General features: G+C 49.2%; 1 protein-coding gene across 1 annotated transcript in view; it reads left to right on the top strand.

Moving 5' to 3' along the window:
- The first annotated feature begins 645 nt into the window (after nt 1–645).
- ZFHX3 (zinc finger homeobox 3) overlaps nt 646–6,000 on the top strand; it is a 279,590-nt gene continuing 274,235 nt past the window's right edge. Inside the window, exon 1 of the mRNA XM_034788358.1 lies at nt 646–1,156. The gene's annotated coding sequence lies outside the window, so the exon portion shown is untranslated. The remainder of the gene's footprint in view (nt 1,157–6,000) is intronic.

Raw genomic sequence — 6,000 nt, 5'->3', positions numbered from 1 at the left:
CACGCGTGCAAGTGGCATTGCGATGCTGCTAATTCAGCGGGCGAAGTTACACAAGTGCATCCTGGTCATTAAAGCTCGGGCAGCCGCTGGGCGCTGAGGCTCGGGCCGGAGGAACACGGCGGGGTTTGCCGGCCTGGGGGCAGGTAGGGCGGCAGAGTCCGCGGCTGCCGCCGGCCTTTGCAGCGCCGTGATTGCAGCGCTCTCCTGGGGCTGGGGCGGGGCAGGGCAAGCCGGGGGGGGAGGGCGGCTCCGCGCCGGGCCCGCAGCTCCAGGCGCTTCCCCGAGCTCGCCCGGCCGCTGCTCCTACTCCTACAGACGGGCAAAGTTGCGCTTGTTTCCAGCTGCAACTTTCCCAGCTCTTCGCGGGAACTTCCCGGCGCTGGGGTCTCCCCGGCCCGCGCGGGCCTGGCCGGGCAGGTGGCCGGGAGCGCAGCCCGCCGCGCAGAGCGGGAGCGGGGCCGGGTCAGCGCCCAGCGGGTGCGGGAGCCTGAGGCCCAGCCCAGCCCCCTCCGGCTCGGCTCGGCGGCGGCTCGGGTCCCGGGGGCCCCCCCGAGCGGTGCCGGGGGCCGGCCACATGCCCCAAGTTTCGCTGCGCTGCCGCCGCCACCGCCGCGCTCCCCCCGCCCGCTCCTCGCTCCTCGCTCGCTCCCTCCCCCGCCGCCTGGGCTGAATCTTATTGATCCAGAAGGTGGCTAATTAGCCCTTCCCGTCGTGCCTGGGTAATGAGGCACATGCGCACTGCACTAATCAGCCATTTTTTGCAGGAAACTAATTAGCAGAATAAAGATCCAAAGAGTTTTTTTTCTTCCCAATCATCAGATCTGAGTCCGGGCGCTTCCTGCTCCGGCGACCGCCAGCCCCACCGCCCGCTCCGCCCCGACCGCCGCTGCTGCTGCTGCCGCCCGTGGCCCCCTCTCTCCGGGGGGCTGCAAACTCCCCAACAACGATGCTGCTGCTGGGCAGCGGCGGCGGCGGCGGCGGCTCCTGCTCGGCTCCGGCTGCTGCCTCCTGCTCCTGCTGCTGCTGCCCCGGGCTCCTCCTCGGAGCGCGCCGCTCCTGCCGCTGCAGCCGCGGCAGCCTGCATGGGATCCGTGGCCCCAGCGCCTCTGCCCGGGATTAAAAGCGCCGCCGCCGCCGCTGCCGGGGAAGCGACCGTGTAAGTGGCAACTTTCCTGCCCTGTCCCCCGCTCGGGCTCCTCCTGCTCGGGGCGCTCGGGCTGCTTTGCATGGGGCTGGTCCTGCCCCCCTCCCTCCCTCTCTCTCTCTCCCACCCGCCCAGCTCGGATCCCGCAGCAAACTTTGTGCCGCTCGCTGTCCCGGAGCCCCGCCGGGGACCGAGCCGGCCGGGGAGCTGCCCCGGGACACGCTCCGCGCCGGCCCCCGCGATCGCTGCCGCCCGCTGCCCTGGGCTCGGGCTGCGGCTCGCAGGTGTCTCGGGCTCGGGGATCGCTCCGGCTCCGGCAGGCACCGCGAGCCCCAGGAGGCGGGGGACTCGCCGGCTCCCGAGGAGATGCCCAGCGCCCACGGACTGCTGCGTGCCCTGCCCGGCGGCGCCCGGGACAATGGCAGCGAGCGAGCGGGGATCGGTGCCGAGGGCTGCGCGCAGGGAGGAGGCTGCCTCGCCTGCCCAGGGCTGGGGTGACCCTGGCGGGGCTGCGGAGCGCGCTCGGGGCGCAGGGCTAGGTTACGAATTACACAGCAGACATTCCCTTCGGGACAGGAGCGGGCTCCCGGCTCGGCTCCAGGCCCCCGAGATTTCTGCCCTTTTTGAAGAGTGCCTGGGGAGGGACAGGAACTTGGTCTGAGTGGGTTAAAAGACAGGTTTGTGGGGGACGAGAGAACATTGATCCGAATAATCTGCATAATCGATAGGGCAATGTGCAGAAATCGTGTCCCTCCATTTACTGTAAATTTCTCTAATCTCTGCAGCGAGGCTGCCCGAGTGCAGCTTCCCTCCTCCTAGTGTGCGTTTCGTTGCAGCCAGCACCCCCAATTTACAGTCGGCTCTCGACAACTGTCTGCTTCGCTTCCAAATTCCGTCCCTTTACTTTCCTCTTCAGTGCCGTCTTTGTGTGTATTTTTTCCGGGTAGGTGTTGAGAGGTTTAATAGGAGATGTCTTTAAACTCGACCAGTTCCTGAATGTGGATTAATGTAGTCGTTTGCTAGTCTTTCAAATGAACAATAACACTTCCTCGGATCCCTTCTCTGTTAATCCAGGGTTAGATTTCAGCTGTGTTGTGTCATATAATTCTGTACAATTAATACACCAAAGAGCAATTTTTATTTTTTTTTTAATTTTTAAAAAAATTGTTCCAATGCAGACACCATTCCATCCTTGTGCCAGTCCCTGTAATCTTGCTGCCTTAGGTGAATTTGTGTTTGAGATGTATTTTGAAAGAGAAGTTCAACTTAGTCTGGCTGGTCCTTTATTTTATTAACATGTAAGTGGAGCTAGTTTTGAAGACTGTGGTTAGGGGGATGGGAGAGGTGAAGGCAGAAAATGCCACTGTAGGCCAATCCCTCCTTTCTCAGTTTCAGTTTTTAATTACTTAATGCTGAATTGCACAGTGCTTATCTAAATATTTGCAAATGCTCTTTCCTATTGATTCTTCTGAATAAACTGTCCTCCTTTGCTTCAGAGAGGAGGTGATTCATGCTCTTTTAAAATGAAATCTCTAGAGCAGTGTGTGTATATTTTGTGTATAAAAACACACACATTTTAGTTTTAATTTATAAATTGTGTGTGTGTTTTTGAAACTGTGTTAAACTCTTTTTGGGCTCAGGGAAAGATTTGTTTCTTTTTTGAACTGTGCTTGAAGCTGGTCTTTGGTAGATCCAGGACTTGGCGTGTATCTGTACATCCCTGCCTGCTCTTTTTCTCTCCCTCTTGTTTAATATGGAGCAATTTTCTGGAGGCTCAGTGACTCCTTCCTTAGGGTCACATTGAGTTTGAATCTCACTGAAGGTGCAGGAATCCTGCAATGGGGAAAGTAAGAGAATAGAGAGAATGGGGTCAAGTTGGTTCCTTAGAGGCCAAAACTCCCATAGCTGCCTTAAAATAAATAAATAAAATTAAGCTTCCCCTGCCATGTTACAAATTGCAGTCTACCCTTTCAGGTATTTGCTTTACAGCTTAAAGCTGCTTCTCCCTCTTCTGCGCCACCCCCCCCCCCAAATGGAGTGGGGAGAAGGGGAAAAAAATAAAATCCATTGAGTTTAGGCAAATAATGTTCAGTCTCCATATCCTATTACAAAGCACTTTGAATATGCAAGACATCACACAAGACCAGTTATTCCAGTTACAACAAACTTAAAAAGAGAGAAAAAGGAAAGGCAGGTTTAGATTGACTCTCTTGCACTCACAAATTACATATTTAAAGCTCTCTCTTTAATTTTTTCCCATACTCACATAGTATCAATACTTTCTTTTATGTCTTGTTCTTTCATTACAATCTTTCAGTTGAGTTTAGGAAGATTGCTGCAAGCAACACATTTTCTGTATTTTTGTTCCTGTATCTTGGAGGAGAGTTGGCAGGCATTCTGTGGTTTGCAGTTACACAATATGTTATCATGTTTTTAATCACTAAATCATTGCAGTGGTTATAGATTTACAGTCTTAGGGTATTACAGAGGAGAAACAGAGACTATATGTATTTATACGTATGAGTTTGCCTGTGTGTTTTGTGAACTTTTAAATTGTATTATTTTTCTTTTGTTTTCTGAAATAGAAGAACATTTATATTTTTGTGCCAAGTCTCCCCACATGCTTCAAAAAAGTTTGTAAAATCTTCTGATCCCAACAGAGTAGGAATTCTAATTATTGTTATGTGAAATGTTGGAGTTAAATTAATGTCGTGCTTGGGGTTAGCGAAAGGCAGTCAGGCTGTTTTAATATTAGCCATCTGCGTTGGGATTTCGCACTGATTGGAAATGGTAATATGGGAAAGAAGGACCCATGTTTTGTAGATGTCGGTGACCTAGTGTGGCATGTCATTGGTAGCCCACTTTCTGCTTCTGTTTTCATATTATTATGTAACAGAATCATTGGTAGCATTAAAAATTCAGTATTACAAGCTGATTGTAATGCTCCCTCATTAGGGAGCACTGTCTGGTCCTGTATTAAGTGAAACACGGAGCATGGCTTTTAGATTATAAACACCAATAAATATTAAGTATCAGCAGAGGAAAAAATAAAATCAGCTGGGCTTTCGGTCTTTTCTTAGTTCTCTACCCAATATTTGTCTGTGTTTTTATTGTGAGCTATATATCTGCTTTCCCGTGGTGACATTTTCTGTCTTTCTTGAGAGAGGTCTCTTGTATACACAAAAGGTTTAGAAGTTTGTTTTGTTTTGATCTCTATTAAACAGGTCCTTCAGTTTGCTGATGTCATTTCCTTTCATATTTGAGTTGTTTGTTGTGCCTCCCCGCCCCCCTTCTCAGCTGGAGCCTAAGGCAATGTGGGGAAGTGCAGCAGCGGAGTAAGTTCTGGGTTCAAAGGCTGAGGGTCGTATGGTGCCTTTTCGTCATTCTCTGATTTGCCGGCTTGGAAAGAAGCTCCAATCCCAATATCTGGTTAAATGCTCAGACATCAACTTTCTGTGGCCTGTCCATGGGCTGCAGTGGCAGGCGATGATTCATCTCAATTTCCTTTTCTCGCTCGCTCCCCTTTTTAATGTCTTTAATACTCCTCTCTGTCCCTCCCACCCTCCCCTCCCCCGCCAAAAAAAGTTCCGACAACTGCAATTCACTTGCAAATCTGAGGCCAGCATTAGTGGGGCTCCTGCTGTGAAAAGAACGAAAGTGTTTCAAGTTTTTTTTTTTTTTTTTTTTTTTTTTTTTTTTTCCCCTGTCGCTTTATTTCTGTTCTTCATCTCCAGCTAAACATTTCTAAGTGGCTTTTTCCTTTCCTTGGTCAGTTGACTGACTTCAGAGGTATGGGCCCTGTTCTCCTGATGTTACTAACATTGCTGTCTGGCCCAGTTCTCTCCTCTGCAAGCATTCTTCAGTCAGTAACAAAAACAAACAAACATGGGAAAGAGGAGGAAGAAAAAGAAACCAAATTTCTAACGGCAACGTTTTTTTTTCTTTCTTTCTTTTTTTTTTTAAAATGTCTAGTTCTATTCGGAAAGGAGTGGCCATTCGGCTGTTTGCTTCAGGTTTTCTGTATCCAAGCTGGAGTGAAAAATGAGCCAGCATTGACACTTGGCTTGATGTGAAACCCTGGGTAACCTCTTTCCCCTTCCATGGCTCTGGCCTTTTGTTCCTGGAGAACTGAGCTAAGGTGCTTTTCACTCGGACCAAAGGCAGCACGAGAAGTCTCCCTGTGTGCTTAGCGCCTTTGGATGGCCTCCTCATGGTTATTGTCAGAGCAGAGTCTAGCAAACAATCGCTTTGGCGAGACGCAAATGCAAAAACATTTGTCCATCTTTTAATCTCTTTGTTTTAGGATTTTTTTTATCTCGTTCTTTAAATTTCACAGTTTCAGTTTGTGTCTTGAGAGAGATGAGTGGAACAACATGGAGCAGATTTACCATAGGCCAGGCCAGAGTTGAACAGATTCAGTAGAAATTGCTAAATCCTAAACTGATGCACATATGGCTAACTGCATTAGTCTCTCTGTTAACACTTTCTTCAACTTTTTAAAATAAAAATGTTGTGCTGAAAAAGTAAAAAATGAAATAAGACTTTTATTTTAACTTGATATAGTATTTTGTAGGCACCATTTTTAATGACAATTTACTGCGCATACACCACACCCCCATCAGTTCTAAGCTTGTCTGTACTGGAAGAATTATTAGGCAACCATCTTATTCTAGGTTGTACTGTGGCTTGTATGAGTCGTGTTTCTGATCTAGTAATTTAATTATAAAGGTGTCGTAACACATACTGCACATAGGAGAAATTGGTGCATTTTAGAAAAGACTAATTACAACCCCCCCCCAAACCTCTTAAGGCTCTTAACTTTGTTTTTTAACGTAATACCACCTGCCTTTGTGTGG

The sequence above is a fragment of the Trachemys scripta genome, chromosome 13 (genome assembly GCF_013100865.1).
Source record: "Trachemys scripta elegans isolate TJP31775 chromosome 13, CAS_Tse_1.0, whole genome shotgun sequence".
NCBI lineage: Eukaryota > Metazoa > Chordata > Testudines > Emydidae > Trachemys > Trachemys scripta.
This window is presented reverse-complemented; position numbering and strand designations above follow the sequence as displayed.